This window comes from Anopheles cruzii, chromosome 3 (genome assembly GCF_943734635.1).
Source record: "Anopheles cruzii chromosome 3, idAnoCruzAS_RS32_06, whole genome shotgun sequence".
Lineage (NCBI taxonomy): Eukaryota > Metazoa > Arthropoda > Insecta > Diptera > Culicidae > Anopheles > Anopheles cruzii.
Window position 1 is genome coordinate 48,056,108 of NC_069145.1, and position 17,924 is coordinate 48,074,031.

A 17,924-nucleotide genomic window follows, 5' to 3' on the forward strand; every position below is an offset into this window, starting at 1 on the left:
AATTGTAGGAGAAGAAAGGCGGTCGTGAGATGCAAAACAAGGTGTGAAAGGTGAATGCTGCAAAGCGCACAGGATTTGAAGCACACACCCTAGGTCGTTCCGGAGATTTTCGTACGGTTCCACACCATAAGCGGATGAAGTGGACCTGCCGATGCTGAAAGTCACACGAAAATCGATCATACGCTGCACCATCTTCGGTTTTTTTGGCTCTTCGCTGGGAGCTTGCAGAGTACGGAAGTGGATCAACCAGCGCTCCGCCAATCTGTTTCCCGAATGCCGGAAAGCCGATAATCGATAGAGTGGCAGCCGATGTGGAACATCGTTTTGGAGTACGATGTGAGGTTCACGGCGGACGCTAGGCTCGTGGTTGTACTATATTCGGGTTAGAAGAGGCATTTATTTCGAACGCTAGATCCAAGTACTGCGAATGTATCCACGTCCTGTGACCGCCTCGATACTTTTTGGCACGTAGCAATATGATTTTCTTATTACCATCATCACAACATAATCGTTTCTTCGTGCACTTTGCCACAGCGAACGAGAAAAAATACACAAAGCTGAGGTCTGAGTGAAAAATGTCTGCCGAATCAAATAGTGTACCGTGAGGAGTTTGAGTCCATCCAGGTGCCTCGAAAAAGCATTACGATACGTGTTACGGCTGAGAGAAATAATAAAAAGCAATTCGATTCAACTAAAGTTTTTCCTATGTAGTAACAACACTTCGTGTGGTGTTCGTTAGAAAATTGAAGCCATTTCCTTCAATGAAAGCCGGCCCTCGGTTCCCGTCAACCTGTGACTGTGGTCATGAAACAATTCAAAGAATGCGGCTCACCATTCCCACATGCCCGCATAGGGCTCAGCGGCGAATAGTCATGCTGTTCGTTCCACTTTCGTGTGAAGTAGGTTGAGTGCATCGAGCATATCAGGAAAACTAACGACAAAAGTACACTTCCGGCTGGGTAGCTCCGGGCACAGGTGCCGGTTAGTGGCAGTCCATTCAACAAGCTTCGCTTGGAAGAGGTTTTATTACATCTAAGGGAAGCCCGCCACGGATTAATTTTAAACAAGTTTTGCAGCAACAAGCACCACTCTGAGCTAAGCCTTTTGGCGGATTACCCGTTTTTCTACATTGAAAAGAATGCTAAAGCTTGAAGGTAATGCGCATTCGTACACTTTATTAATAGACGTGTACTGCACACTCGAATTGGGGCCGGCCGCTTTATCCGTCGATGATGTCATTGCGGCACTGAGTATAGTCAAAGAATCTGACGTCAAGGAAAGAAAAAGAAAAGAATAAGGTGAAAAAGATTTATAAAGTAATGCAACCTCTAAGGTTAGCAAAAAATAAACGAACACTCACCAACAAAACGTGCTCTTTCTACCGCCTCAATTGTCCGCAATTCCTGCTTGATGGTTCCTGTAGAATGAATTATTAGTCCGTCGTACACATTAGTCCCATCGACCATCCATGTCCGCCTTACCTTACCTACCACCAAATGGACAGATCGACCGTGCATAAATTAAAGTGGTCAAAAGAAGACGTTCCGTTCCGCCACCTGTTCAGCCGTGTCGTAAGCATCTAGTGCGGGTCAAAACGCCGTTCGACGGGATGGAAAAAAAACTCGAAACAGTACTGCCAAATGGATCGATGAAACGAAAAAGCTCTCCCCAGGCCCGGCAGGAATGGACAGGGCCGCTGAAGTCCCCGGAAAGCCCCACAGGGATGCCGCGGCACAGTTCACGAGTTTTCTTTGAGTGGAATTTAGTGTTGTTTGCGAGAGTCCGACTGTGCGTGCGACATGTACCTTTAGACCTTAGCGAATTTCTCCCTACTTTCCCGCTCGCTCCACATATTACTCGTTGCCCTTGTCGCTCGTGTCCCTATCGGTTCCGGCGAGAGCCGCACCGTATATGTGCTTCGTACTCACCGCAGCCACTTCTCAGCCCAATAGAAACGTCAACCGGACGAGAGTAAAGTAACCGTTTAAGCAGAGCTTCTGAACGCGCGTATCATCGTTTTGGGATGTTTACCCAAAAATTGTGGGGATTCCGTACATCGCTTGAACAAACTTTTTATACGAAGCGAGCAGTTTGAGGTTCCTATGTTTTTTTTCTGGCTATATTACTTTTATGGTGTTTGTAAATAGACAAATTTGCCGAATCCCCCAGCCAACCAGCAGCTTTCGATCATCCGAGCGATATTATGGCTCCCAGGTTTACTGACTGTTGTACTGGGGTTGGAAAAATCTTTGGAAGCCTCCTTCACAGGCCAACAAGTTTCTGACTAAGCAGCTAATTAATCAAACCAGCTTAATGTAAATTTTTATGGTCCATGTCTTACGTGACGCAGTAAATACTGGGGTTTGAAGAAAGATTTTTGTTTGTATTCGCTACGTGCACAACATGTCTGAAGCGCCTTCGTTATGTAAAATTCCGAATAGAGCGATGCTGCATCTTAACACGTTTTGCCTTCACTTATTTAGGGTTTTACGCTGATGAGCTGAATGTAAATTGAGTTGCTTGTGCAAAAGACTATAGATCTCACTAGCAAAATAGAACGAGTTTTATTTATTTCTTCACCTCATTCCCTCCATCCAGAATGCATGCTTTCGAGGAACAACATAATATCGGTACGTTGGGATCGTATGTATAGTCGAATGTTGTTTTCGTCTGAAGATAGAAAAAGATTTATGTTTATGAGAGCTCTACATTGGCGATAAGGATAAATAGTGTGTAGTTTTTTCGGATTGCGAATTGCGTATCAGACAAAATGGATGCACGAAATGCTTGATAGTGGCAATATTTTACACTAATGGACGTTCTGCGGAACCCACACTTTTGTGTGTTGTCAAGAAACGAGGATATAATGGGTCTGACGACAAAAAGGACCCTCGCTTTGTGTGTCTATCAGGCAGCTATAGTTTGTCTATTTAGGTGTGTATTTACTTAAAAATTGGCAAGTTCGAGCATGTAAACATACGAAAACACGATCGTCCAAATATAACTCACTAACAATTGGCAAATATTAACTATTTCACTAAACTTGTTCTTGATCTCACGTGTCAAACAGATGTGTGTGGTGCAACAATCAGGAATATTCGATTTCATGCTCAGACCCATTGCTATAAACACATCGTTTAGTTGTAGTCAGTCGTATCGCTTAGCTTAATGCGACGGAAAATGGGTAAAGTGAGACTTTTAGATGGAAAACGCTTCATTTCCATGCCCCAAAACCACATTCCGTGCAGAAACCTACGCGAGACTCGACTAGCACTATCGTGATGTCGATCATTTAGGTACATTACCAAGCTTGGTTTTGGTGTTTCACGGTTGATCTGGCCGCCAATGACGATGAAAAGAAACCTAATCAATTAAGTGCTCTCATCACATTTGCACATGTTCGCCGCTATCGTCGCTCTGGTCGGGCTCCAATCGAACGGAACGTTGGCACCGTTTTAACGAAATACCCTCGGGGCCACTATTTACTTTATTTCGGTTGTCTAGTTACATATTTGCTACCGACTGAAACTAATTGCTTTCCTAGCTTATGGGCCTACGGCAGTCACTTTCACACATTTTCGCCATTATCATACTCAGCGAAACGTGCATGCGATGGATACGAATTTTCCATTGATTACCACTTCCTGCAATGGCGGAGCCGAGTTTGCTTCCCTAAAGGGTTTCTTTCGTTTGTTGTTTGGTAAAGGTTGGTCGATAAACCCTTTTCCCCGAAACGGTTTGCAGGTTGATAATAAGCAGACTGGCAGGCAAAAGTAAAATATGCTGTACACGAATAGACTAACAAGATTGCTTCCAAAAAGAAAGAAGTAATAATTATTTACTCAACCATCGGTAAATGTCTATCTTTTTTATCTCGATGTAAATACATTGATTGACCCCGTTGACTGAGCAGTTGACTGTCAGTAAAGCTGGTCGATGTCACGCAGGATTATATTGAAATCATAAAAAAATGAAAAAGTCAATGATAAAGTAAATTAGGTTTTCGAGTCACGACTCTTAATATTGGTGCGAATCTATTACGTTTGGTTTGAGTTTTCTTTTCTGTGCCAATCACTGAGATGCTATTTTCGTAAATCCTCTCCACACGCTCCGAACATGAGCACACATTTTATATTTATCTGGATTGCGATTTTGATCAACTGAATCAAAGAAAGCCACAAAAACTCGCATAAATGGAAGTTTGCCAGCTATACAGAATGGAACTAAGCCTTGCGATTGTTGATATTGTTTGTCACCCAACATCCGGCGGCTGACAAGTTCGGTAGTTAAACTTTTCTTCCCACTCCGAGCAATCTCATTCCGGATCGCCAGCTTTTGCTTCGCGGTGGCTCAATATTTCTCAATCAAAATGAGGGCTCTTCGAAAGATTGCAATCATTCAGAGCTACTTTTCTACTACTCTACTTCTAGTAACAGAGTATTGAAGTAACTTGTTGATTGTTCAGGCTTGATGTTATAAATTGTTGATTTGCTGTCCACACTACATTGTGGCTTCCGGATCATACATTTTTTAGCAGTCTTAGGAAGTTGTTTGGGCTTAAAAACGACTATCCTTGCCACGATGTAATGCTGTGTAAAGTTCCACGAACTCATTATTAAACTTTTTTTACACTTTTTTCACCTCTGTCAGCCGTAGAAGTAGAAGTCCATGTCGATAGTAGACGAATACTTTTGCTTTCAGTACGATTGGTGGCCCAGCCGTAGTAATATTAACAACAACAGCAGATGATTGAGATGAGGGTGTTCATTCGTGAATCCAAGACGCCTTCCTCTCTCGAAATGAAGGCGGTTATTCTCTTGGATTGCACGCACGCACGATACTTTCACAAGAGAAAGAGAGAAAAATAGGGAGCGAATGGAGAGCAAATCACGAAAATGAATGCAACGGGGTAAGTGGTTTTTCCACAGGTTGTATAAAAGCATACGCGACACGATCTCCGGCAGTCATTCGTGAACCGGACGGCCATTCGGATAACACCTTTTCGCGCTGCCTCGTTGCCAAGTCCTGGACAGCTAGTGTTGTGAGTTGTGACAGGCACGCACGGTTTTTGGTTCGTGTGACCGCATTTTGCCTCGGGCACCGATTTATCGACATTTTTCGAAGAAGAATTGTCCTGCGGAATATCGCTGCCGTCCGACTCTGAGGTGTCGATTTACGGTGTGACGGTGTGAGTGTGTGTGTATGTGTGGCGCCAGTGCGCGTGACGTCAGAGGAGGTCGATTCCCGCCTGTTGGACGAAGGTTTTCATGTGGCCGTCCTTCAGGCTGCCGTTGATCGACGCCATGGGTCCTTTGAAAGAATTGACGTCCAGCCTCACAACTGTGCTACGTTAAGTGGTTTGGAAGTCAGGTAGTGTCGATGGTTACAAAGTTGTGGATTTGTTGTATGGCTTTTAGGAGAGTGCTTCTGAAGTCCTGATTCGTGGTTTCGTGTAGTTTTTTGCAGCGCGATGAAAACAGAATAACGAAATCAGCAAAGTTTGTGGAGTGATCACTTTTGAGGACTCATAAGGTACTGCGAAGAGTGTCGCGCTAGTCGAGAATAGCAAGCGTCTCGGAAAGTTGATAAGTCTGACATAGGAGTGAAAGTGAAATTGGTTTCCGTTCTTGATAAATTTAACGGCATTTCTTTGGCTTTGTCGGATGCATTCTTGTGTTTGCGGGAAAAGTAATCCTTTTGTGTCACAGGATCAAAGGCATCCTGCAAGTGGCGTGTTCTGAACCGTCCGGCTCGGAGGGTACGATGAAAAAGGTCCCGATAAGCAGCAGATCGACCAAAAGAAAATAGGGTTACGTATCCTATTTACTTCCACCCATAGAGTTTTTTCCCACACTGTGAAAAGAGAACCCGTAAAATTACAACGAAAACTGTGCTTCTAAATTAAAAAGTGGATATAGTACTACCGGAAGACCAGCATAGTCCCCGTCCTAATCTCACACTGTTTCAAATCCGAAAGCAACGGAGCAACAGCAGAATCCAACTTCCAACTAGTGAGTGGCAGGAAGGGGAGAAGACTAGGGAGAAGACAGTAAAAGCACACGCAAAAATTGCGCAGAAGGTAAGACCGAGACCATTCCAATGCTGTTAACCAAGCCTTAACCTGGTTCAATTAACAGTAGGCCCATCATGTCGTTTATTAATTTTGTTGCCGAACAGAATGGAGTCATTGGATTGACACTAACTATTAATAGTAGTAATCGAACGGGTAATGAATGGTGAACCATGAAATGGCACGATGATTATTTGTGGAGTTTTAAAGTTTTAGTCTCTTCCACTAAACTCAGTAACGCCAAACCTCTTTCCTTTGCTGTATTTAAGAAATCGTAAAGCAAAATTTTGCTCTGCAGAAAAGAGCCGCCGTAATTTTGGTTTAATGTTTTCAAGAACAGCATTCAAGAACAGGACCATTAACCTGGATCAGTCCTTGAATCTTATATCAAATATCATCTTCAAGACTTCAGACTTGTTACTTTCTTTATTCTTTATTTATAGCTGAATGAATAATCATAATAAAACTATGGCTGCTGCTGAACATAATGTTTGGAAGTTAAGACACAGAACATAGAAAAGAAATAGTCAATGCATCGTGAAAACACCAGATAACTTCGCGGTTGCTGGGGCAATGCTCATAACACAAACACAAACAAAATCATGCGGAAAACCACACACATAGAGCGGCTCGCTAGTAGTCTAATTTTGTATTAGTAAATATTTACTTTTACACTCCACCTGCGGATAATGTTATTTTGGCAAACATTCTCGATTCCGAGCCAGATGAAAGGGAATGAAATGTCGTGCCGAGTACGGCAAACACGGCTGAATTTACCTTCGAATTTCTCCTGCCTAATGCGTTTTGCTACTAGACACAGTCAGACCTTTCGGTTTCGTTTACGTTTTTCATGCTAGCCCAAATCGAACAGCAAAAATGGAAGAACAAATACACTGACGGAGGAAAATCGACAAAGAAAGATCTCACGTCGCACGATGGGCCAATATTAATTTATACAGTATTTACATTGTTGATTCATCGTTATCTTTTTCGAATCAATCATTCATGTAGCCTTTTTCTTTACCTTTTCTGATGTGCTCTGGGTCCTGCTCTCCTTTTTGCTCGTTCCCGATCGCTATTGCGATTCACTCTATCATTAGTGAACCTGCGTTGCTGTCATTATCGCCCACTGGAGCGCCTGGTTAACTAATGCTAATCGTCAAACGTGAAATTCAAATGAGAAATCATGAGAAAAATCAACGGAAGGGGAAAAAAGTATCTAACGGAGCCCGGCGGAAGATGTGCTACCCAGTGAACAATTTTGAGTGACCGAGGTACCCCTCCGCCTGAGGAGGGGACGAGGAAGGCTGAAACGAGTGAGCTCGAACGCCCCTCTGCCTGCGGCAAAGACGAGAGGGGGCGGGCGCGACGCTCGCTGCAGTGAGCAGGCCGGCTCATGAGGGTCCGCTCGTGGGCAGCGGCGGAAAAGAGCGGAGGAAACCACGAGAGGAGGGAGTTTCACGCGCGAGCTTGTGGGTTTCATTTACCGGGGAGGGAAGGGTGCCAGAACCGAGAGACAATACGAACGCGAGCTTGTGGGTTTAAATTACCTGGAGAGGGAAGGGCGGAAGGGCCGAGACGCGAAGCGACCGCGAGCATGTGGAAGACGAACGGACGGGGGAAAGGGAAAGGAATAGAGAAAAAGAGACAGCGAGATCGAGCAAGCCGGCCGAAGCTGCGAGCAGTCTAAAACTGTCTGAGTCCAGGAAAGCATGCTGCCGGGACTTAGACCAATTTTGCTCTGCAAGTTTACCTTGCTCTAAGTGCCAGTTTCTCAATTAGTTACTCCTAAGTGTAATGTTCCAAGTGCAAGTGCATCTCGTACCATCATGTTTGATCCTGATAAAATAATACAGGTAAGTTTATTGGACAGTGTTCAGTGACAGCGAAATAATGTTCAAAAGTTTTCACTTTGCTCGTTTCAGTGTCAACTGTGTCACAACTGTGTCTCGTCAGTTGTCTCGTCAGTTTGTGGAAAAGGTAAGAAAAAATGACAGGATTGCAATGCAAACAATCTAACAACAATTTAATTTCTTCTCTTCCTTAGAGAAATGCATCGAAGACCACGCGTGAAATAATCTACGCACAAACATAAACCCGGCTGGACCCACCGACAATGTGTGTACGCGGAACAATGTGTTCGACGGGATGCCTCTATACCGCCACCAACGCAGACCTCACACACAGCCAACGCTGCATAGCGCCAGGAATGCACGAATAGGTAGGGAAGTGAAACCGTGAAATAGACGAGTGAGCGAAAGAGAAACAAAAAAACCGAAAATAAACCGAAAACCGAACCCCTGTATTTTTACTTCGGGAACCGACAGGGGATACGAGAGAAAGAAAGAGGGAGAGGGCACATATGAGAGAGGGAGACGACAAGGGGCACGCTCGAGAAAAAAATCGGGTTACCAATTTCTGCCATCGGGGTTTTGGGGCCATCTCACAAGGGAGTTCTAATGGAGAAATTACATTGGTAACCCGATGGTAACCCGTCGGTAACCCGATGGTAACCGGATGGTACCTCGATTTTCCATAGTGAGAAGAGCGTCGGTCACTCAATTTTGCTCACTGGGTAAGTGTGGTTCTCACTCGAGCTGACCGATTATGAAACGGATGAATGCGTCGAAGTCTATCGAGCCGGCGGATAGGGCCATCGTTAACGGGTCTTGGGCCGTGCCGCGCCGTGTTTCTATTTATCAGATAAGCTCACTCGACACCGGCTTGTCCACATGTTTTCATTGGCCTCGGAGCTCTTGGCCACTTGCCGGAGGATGTTTAGTCGATTGTTGAGTAAACACTTCAACAGGGCACACACACACACACACACACAGACCAAGCTAAACTGGCGTAACGCATGAGCCGGCATCGGTTAATAATGTATTCCGCGCAGTGTGCCGGAGGAAAGCAACGGAGCTGCGGCATTGTTTAGGGAGAGCATCGCAACATAATAAATACATGATGGAGTGCCATCCGGAAGTGCACCGTGCCGGTGCATTAAGTCAGTGACTATGAAGCCATAGGCATTACCGTCGTTGTGGGCCGTCGTAAGCTAAAGCTTTTTCTATTTGTTCGCTCAATAATGAAACCACGTATGGTGTTGATGCCGTGAACTTGTGGACTCTTTTATGTATAAAATATGCGTGCATGCAAGCGCATTTCAATGGCAAACGATGGATGAAGCATAAATAGTTACTGGAAGAACTGGTTTCGGCCATTTTTTATGAAGATCCATTGTTTAATATAAATTGTACACTAAACTATTTAAAAATAAACTTAACTTAACTGTTTAGGTAAAACAGCGATACACAAACTGCGTATCACTTATTGGGTACTCGCCTCTCATTTACTCTTTATTCCAACATGTTTTCATTAAAACTTGATTCAATTTCCTCTAAACCTATGTTGAGCCGCTGGTTCCATTGGGATTCGCTTAAATTCGACACCAGAGGAGCATTTGGAGTCCGAAATTGGTAACGGAAAGCTTCCAAAGAACTGATATTGCAAACAAAAATGTTGCCCTCTCCAGGTATCTCGATGGGGTTATCTGACCGATTTCTTAGAAGCGATTCCCGAAGTGATTGGATTCGTATGGCAACGGCAGCCGAGGAGCATCTTCTCAACGGGGTTTCCAAACGCCCTACGTTTGATAGCAAATTGCAGACCTATACTCTGAAAAGAAACCTTTTCATCGTTGTCAATAGAACTGTGAGCGATCAAAGGGTGGCAAAGCCGGTGGGGAGTTACTTAATTTGATGATAATAAAACATTGCTGATGAGTTCCGCTTCCTAGAGGCGTTATAGTAACAGTGTAGCATCATCGCAGTGTACCAGTCGGCGTTGCGAAAGTGTTGGCAGACGTCGGAATTTTGACTAGTGAAATGTTCCAAATATTTGTTTTGTCTTCGAAATGTTTCGGTGATGGGATGGGATTCCCGAGAAGAAATTTCTTTTACATAAGATTTCATATTTATCCCTTGCACCATTTCAACCCCGACGTTCAATTATCTATCACAAATATAAGGCTCACGTAAACCGAAAGTGAGGCAAAATTGTTAATTGTAAAAAAACTCTATCAAACGTTGTAAAAAGGTTAGTCTGTGTCATAGAGTTTTCGTTTTTGGTTGGTTTGGAGAGGATTGGAATTGGTTTCAAGTCTACGGTCAGTAGTATGTTTGAAGGACGGTGATCAAATGTTTGTTCAAGCATTAATTGAGCAGCAAGCATCAAGCTTGATTGCAATTCATAAATCAATACTGAACCTATTTCTGCAACGCTTAGCGCCTTTACGAAACCATGCAAAAAGTACCAACAACGGTGCAAAAGAAAATAACTTTTCTGGATTATTTAGCCCGCCCACCGTTTGGGTGAATATACAACAACTTGTAATGAATGGTTTGGTTGTAGCTATTTGATTGACTTCTACTTCCACTCTAATTTTTTCTTGTTTTGCGCTAACACTTTCACACAACGTATAAATCAATAAATCAAGGCTAATTACACATAGCATTCAACCATGGAACTACTCGGTAGTTCATTACTGAATTGAAATGTGCATAATTGAAACGAATAATGAATCTGACAGATTGCACCAACTGTCCATTCGCAATGAAACAACAGCCATGTGCATCAAACGTAACATTTTAACACATTCTACAAGATAAGCAACATAGCTAGTTTCTCATGTTTAACACGGTTTGAATAGCACCGAGCAACGAATTTATGTTAAATATTTTTACCTATAGCGAAAAGTATTCATGAGAACCGCACGTAATTTTCTATTGCAATATGAACTTCCATGCGGCTTACGCAAAACGGTCCTCCAAAACTACGGATGGTATTGAATGTTTGTCAGATTAGGGTAGAGATCTTGAAGTACAGCATATCACTCGGTGTTGCCTGTTGCGAACCAGATACATATGCTAAGGTAAACCGAGCTGCGGTTTGTTGATTTAATGGATTAAGTAAATGAATGCCACCACCACCGTGGCAGCCACCAACTCCGCTTCAATTTGCACCTCCAACAGGACACTGAAACCACAAGCACTATGGAAATTTGACGCCCCAACCGCCGTTGGCCATTCGTTAGATGAGATTGGAATGCAACTACTGTAACGGGGCAACGGGGCAGCATATTTTTGGTTCGAACGAAACGGAAATAGTGTAAACCTGCGCACCGGAGGAATAACTCATCGTCAATTATTGATCGATCTATGGACCTGGATGAAAACATTAGTGTCGTTTTGCATAACCACATTTGCAAGAGAAAACAGAAAACTGAAGCTATTCAATTATGCCTCTGCCAAATCATTTGCCATTCGCCGTAATTACTTAGCATGAAGAATTGATTATCAGCTTCATTGGCATGATTTCGAAGAATTCGCCAAGAAGAATTATAATAAGAGAGGTCTCATTAGCGGTTGGCAAAACTTATTTTACGAACGTCGAACTTTGGTGCGTTTTGGAGGATAATGATTTTGTTGTTCGATTTATGAGCTCCTATGCTCGTTCCTATGTTCGATCCTTCGCAGTTTTGATAAATTATCGACCGAGTGTATACAACATGTTGCTACATACTTCGTTGGTGATTCCACATTAGTTCTGTTTATATCGTGCTAAGGTTAAAGTTTTCGCATCGGTCAACTACTATTTATGCCAGTTTCGCATGTCTAGTACTCATTTTGCTATAGAAGAGGATGACGATGGTTTATTAAAAAAGTTTGGCCAACACTAGCATACGTGCTAGCTAGCAGTTTATTGAAGGGTGAGCGCTCGGATGATTGGTTCTGTCGCTATCGCTCTGTGCTAGAACTAGTGCTCTACTTTTTCGCCATACATCTCAATTGTGTCTATAGTTTACTGACAATCTGGCAATAATCGAGACATGTAGCAAGCGATTCTTGATGACAGAGGAAAATAGAAAACAAGGACACTCGTCTTCATACCATATGGTTGATTGTTAATGACCTGTTACATTGTTTTATAGAAGTATGTAAAGCCTAGCCTATCAGTGCAATCTTTATGACTAAAAAAGAGGAAGTTGGTTCTTCACTATGGTATTGTGTTCTTTTTTTGAAGCACTTCTTTTTAACTCAATTTTATATTATACTATAGATTGCATTTATCTTATATAATCTATTAAATCACTTCATATTGTTGACGATGTCTTTTTGATGATTTTCTAAAATGTGTTCTAAATTGTCAGATCTATGACAATAAGTTCCTCTATGAATTCACTTTCAATCGTCGAGCATCATTGCTTTTTAGTTTCAGCTCTTGAGCGTTTTACGTATGTAAATCCACTGATGGTTTGCATGCTTTCAATGTGGCCATATGGTTACTGACTTCAATATTAGTGCAACAGGTTGGCCCAGGACAAAAGTTTGTCCAACTGTTTGAGTGCTCATCCCTGCATTGGCAGACTTGTACCGACAGAAAACCTGTGTCGAGCGTCGGTAAAACATGTAATGTGTCACAACCAGGCGCTGAAGAACAACAATTTTAAACAAACTTGGTTCAGAATTGCAAACGATAAAAGGAAGATTGTAGCTTGGTTTCAGTAAATTGTTATGTTGGCGTCATGCAAAATAAGTTTTCATAGTTGGGAATTACTATTAGTAATTATTAGTACATGATTTGCTACTCATTTTGGTGCGAATTCTGTAGAGGACATCGAAATGAGTTTTCCATGGTTTTAATTTTCATCCAGTTCTTCTCTTACGTTACGTGGCGTACTTTAAATTAAGATACGTTACGTGGCGTAAATAAGATAACTTTAAATTGTCTTTTTTTGCATGGGCTGTGCTGTGATGATTTAAGTGTTTCGCTTTGACGGAAACGTAAAATACCTTTACATACGAGAACTATTTTAACCGCACGTATGAGTTTCTGCAAATAGAAGCCCTTGTAAAAATCGTATCAGAATCAAATCGTTATGAGGAAAACGATAATAAATGAGGAAAAGTTTCAGAAAATCCTTATTTCATTGTTACGTGGCTTACAGCGATAGCAGTCAAATTAAGATTAAGACCGAGGGTGAGGAAGATTTGGAGCAAATGGAAAAGTTCTCTTTTTCCATTTTCATTTCCATTTTAGGTTGAGGTCTGCACGCTACTGACGCCGAGTCGGAAAATCTTTAGCTACCTTCGCAAGAGATTTCGATAAGGGTAGAGTGAACCCGCCAGTTATCCCCTGGCTGAGAGCAAAGTGAATCCGCTGAAAATCCGTCTAGCACAAAAAGTCCAGACAAAAAGTTATTCAATCCTGACCCACCACGAAACAGTTGGCAAACTACTGGGCTTGTGGGCATTATAATAAACTTTAAAATGCCTTCCTCGAAACCAAAAGTAAAACTTATGGATCGGTTTTCGATACTAACCTTTGAACTGAACTAGATATTATTATCGACATCTGTTCATCAAGCTTTCCTAACATAAATTAAATTGTGTTTCAATTCCACACAATTAGTTTCGTCAGAGAAGTTAAACTATAGCTACATGATGCTTATTCGTAATCATCCAATGATGCGTCGTCAATGAATAAAGTATTTCTCGTCAATAAAGTGATCTTTTTTCTCAGTTGATTTATGCAACGCCACGCTACATCAGGACCTCATTTCCGAGGCGCATCCTAGATGCGCGAATTTCCTGATGAGGAAATGTCACTTGGAATCATCAAGATTTATTATCCTTTCCCGGCTGGAGATCTCACCCTGTTGAATCTTGGTAGGACCCTGTGGCGAAGCGTTGGCGGTTGGCGGAATGATGCCAGACGGCGGCTTAGGGGTGCAAAAATGCTTCCCAAAAGGATTACCGTTTCATTTCACAGCAAGCAACGAGCACAGAGACAGGCCAATGGAGTAGCACAAGTGAACAGCGGCAACCAAAGCCGAAGTAGTACGCCATTTTGTGCCACGAAGCTAGCGGGTTAGCTAGGGCTGAATGATGATGAACTGCTCCTAATCCAACCGTCAAACGCCGCCTTTAACCGGACGCCGCCAGAATCTGCCTTGTCACGATAATAGTTCGACAAACAATACCCTTTCACATTGAACGGGTGCGCCAAGCAGGAATCCATCAGAGCACTAAAAGCAACAACAATAAAGATCGATGGAAGATAGATTACAGCGGTATGTCGAGATGTACAGTGAAAGCTGGTGAAGTTCCCCAGTATGTGACGGTTGACGGTTTTACGTCAACGAACCGTGCCAGTTTGAAGCTGAGTTTCACAAGCCAAAAACGATGTTGCATTTATCTACAGCGATGCTAACACTGGACTGGAGACACAAAGAGCGAACGCATTAAACCTTATCTTTCATGGTTGGTGACGCTGGAAAATTCGTGCCACACGAGCATAAGCATCTAGACGATAAAAAAAGCCTGAAAACAACTTTTATGACGCCCATCGGTCACCTCACCGGCAGTGATAAATGATGACTACTCCTCCAATAAGCCCCGGAAGTTTTCGAAATTTTAGCACATTATGTTTATGTCTCTGGCTTCCATCACGAGACACATTAAAACTTTCAACAATGTTGTGCTCTGTTTACAAAACAATGTACACCTGCTATTCTGAAAGAAACGAAGATATCCTGCTGAAAACAAATCATCCGCAGTGGAGTTTTAAGTTCATTTTGGACTTCAGCAAAGTTTACGAGGATTGCAGTGCGAGTTACATGTAAAAAGATTTCTGAATAAAACGGCCATTTGTAGGATAGCAAACGGGCTTGCTGAATGTTTTTTCTTATGTTTTATTATTTACTGAGCACTCTGTTTTCATACTGTACATATGTTTCTATGCATGTGCGCCATACTTAACATGAAAAAAATACAACAAAAAGAAGCGAGAACTAATGGAACAATATTTACGTCGTTTAGATTTACATGTAACATTAAAATGAATGGCTTGTGAAATTCATGTATTGCCCCCCATGGTCGATTTATAAATTCCGACATTCAAACCGAGCCCAACTCTCGATGGCTTTTTAATATGAAATACGTAACGCAGGACCTTTCCGAAGTTGTAAAAGATGGTAGAGGCATAAATTCATCGCGGTCCATAAAAGGAGGCTTTTCCCAAATTTCATCTGGTTGCCAAACATGATGATTCACAAGGATCGTCGGTTCGAAAGCTATAAAAAAAACCATCCATATGGTACACACTCAAACAAATCTCTTGCTTCCTGATTCCATAAAATGAAGCGATGTTCATAAAACAAACCATATTAGAATCTTCTATCGGATCAATCGACGATATTTTTCTACATCACAATATATCGAAACGACGTTACGTACGCATTTGCCGTTTTGTTTCAAATACGTTTACTTATACATTTACTGTAACAATTATGTTATTATTATTTACCGTGTCGGTTGAAAAGCATCTCTTACGTAATCGACAAACAAATGTGGTAAATTTGTTTCTTACTAGAAACAACATTTACCAACATTCATAAAGTCTCTTTTAAAAGCCAATAACATAATATTTGTGTTTGATTGACGAACGCTTCTATTTTATCGTCTCGTTTGGCTGCTGAATGAAAATGCTCCCGGGCTTGTCAATGTTGGTTTTCTCAATAAACCGTCGATTGTTTACATCGCAGCCGATGGCAGCCAAAGCGTGACGAACAGCCATTGCCGTCGCGAGTGTAAACGCACTCACTCATCGCGCTGTGAGAGAAATGATAGTCATAAATAAAAATTTAAACAGGATCCTGCTCCCCATGAAGTCTCGCACTCAGACCCAACTCAGCGCATGACTTTAACCGTATGAACGATTAATTGCCATTCAGCAGCAAGCAATTCTTCAGAGAGTTTGCTTCAAGTCGGAGGATATCGTATTGAGACAACCCTCATCTCCGTAGTCTCGCAGATGTTTTATCATGATTGAAGAGATCGATTAGTTTCACTCAATATTATTGCAGAAATTTAATACAAGTACACGTCCGCCATAGAAGAAGATTACACCTGTCGAATGTCAGAAAGTGTATATCAATGATGAGTGATGTTTCACTTACCACGAAAAGTATCGCCCGTTAACAGACATAACATTTAGGTGATGTAGGAGTGGATGTAACTGAGGCACGGAATCCCTCCTACACTTTGTGAGCTGCACGTTCATATTAAAACGTGCACGAAGCCGATACGCATTGGGGACCATCATATGAGAACGATTCGACTTACACTTCGTCGTCAACCCATATTAAGACAGACCGATGTTTACAATCCGGTCATGCAAAGTGGAGGCGGCCACTGGATTTGTGAAGTCTCGATGAAGCTTATTTTTAGACCAGGTTGGAATTTGAAGCGTGTGACGTACTCTCGTGGCTGGTAAATGTAGACATTACAGAAGCGCATCCGCCAAAATATGGAAGTGTTGGATTTTTATGAAATTTCAATTCGCCGTGTGAATACAGGTACGCATCTCCATGACGCAAAATGATTAAATTCACGAAAACCACCACAAATTCCGAGCAGATATTTGTCAATCAGATGAGATTTATGTTGCGAACAATGTGCGCGTTTTTTCAACTTGCACTACGTGCCTTAAGCTGAAAATGCAGCAAATAATTATAGTTTTTATGGTCAAATGTTCGGTTTGAGCGGTATTTATTTCAATAGACCGTGTTTATTAAAATTGCCAATACTAAAAAATATGGTTTTTGGATAACAAGCCGCTATCCGGTATACTTTGGAATGGCCAATTAAACTTGTGGGATAATCAAACAAAAATACTAACCCCAATATTAGCTACTTTACTTAGGTCACAACAATTCTTCTTTGTTCTCGAAAACTGTGTAACGTAAAGAAGTTTTCATAAAATAAACATAATTGAAAGAGCCTGCATATGGTCAACAGTACTGTAAAGTTCTATTCATACAGCGTTTGATAATTCAAATATATTGTTATCTACTTATAAATCAATTCAATTTCGTCAATTACGGTCAATTTGTGTATCTATGAGAGCAAACGTTGACTAACCATATAACATGTAACAAAAAAGATATTCATTCACTAAAGTTATGTTTTTAACTGATATTTTCACTTTTTGAGACAAAATTGGTGGATGTTGTAGAGAACACCATTGTGTTGGTTTAAATTTTAATTGAGATCTCTTTTGTAACCCTTTTTAATTTTGGGTGTTTTTGTTGTCATTACTATCCGTTGAGTTTTTGTTTAAGTTGAAACAATGGTAAACTGGACTCATGCGCTTTTATTTAAAAAGTCTAACGATTAACGAAAGCTACGGCCAAGTCCGTTCTTCTAAGAAAAAAACGATTACCGTTTTTTTGTTTAACAACAGAGAAAAGCAGGGTAGAGCATTTAATGGATGTTTCTATTCCGCCTACACCCGTCACCGGCTGGAGTAATAATGAAACAACAGCAAAACGGGGTATCTTAATTCATTAGTTGTTAGCTCTTTCTTAGTCTTTTTTGTTCTCATTATTTATTTACCTTGCTAGTGGAATCACATTTCTCGAAAGCGAATGCGAATACGAATGCTCGAACTCTTTACAAGTAATGTTACTGCCGAGGACATCTCTTTCTCTTCTCATCTCATCTTCTCATCTCGTTTCCTAAGCATTCGTTTACGGTAAAAAGATGAAAATAAGAAACGCAATAAAAGATGCATCAAAGTAAAATGTATAAATATCATCATCAACCATCACGAGTGGTAGCTGTAGTTGAATTCAGCGTTGGAGGCGCTCTTTGTTTTTTCGCTTAAACTTTTTGTTTTGTTCCTATTTTGGCCAGATGCCCCATTTAGCAACAGAAAAACCTTGCATGTTGAAACCCTGTATTATAAGTCTGATTTCAGTTCACCAAAAGCAATACTGTAGCTCTACTTCATTGAG

At 41.6% G+C, this 17,924-nt stretch overlaps 1 long non-coding RNA gene across 1 annotated transcript; it reads left to right on the forward strand.

The window, feature by feature from the left end:
- Nucleotides 1-7,786: 7,786 nt before the first annotated feature.
- Nucleotides 7,787-8,215, forward strand: LOC128274322 (uncharacterized). The gene is made up of 3 exons (XR_008269296.1): nucleotides 7,787-7,926; nucleotides 7,996-8,050; nucleotides 8,118-8,215. It is a non-coding gene; the product is annotated as an uncharacterized LOC128274322 (long non-coding RNA).
- The last annotated feature ends 9,709 nt before the right edge of the window (nucleotides 8,216-17,924 follow it).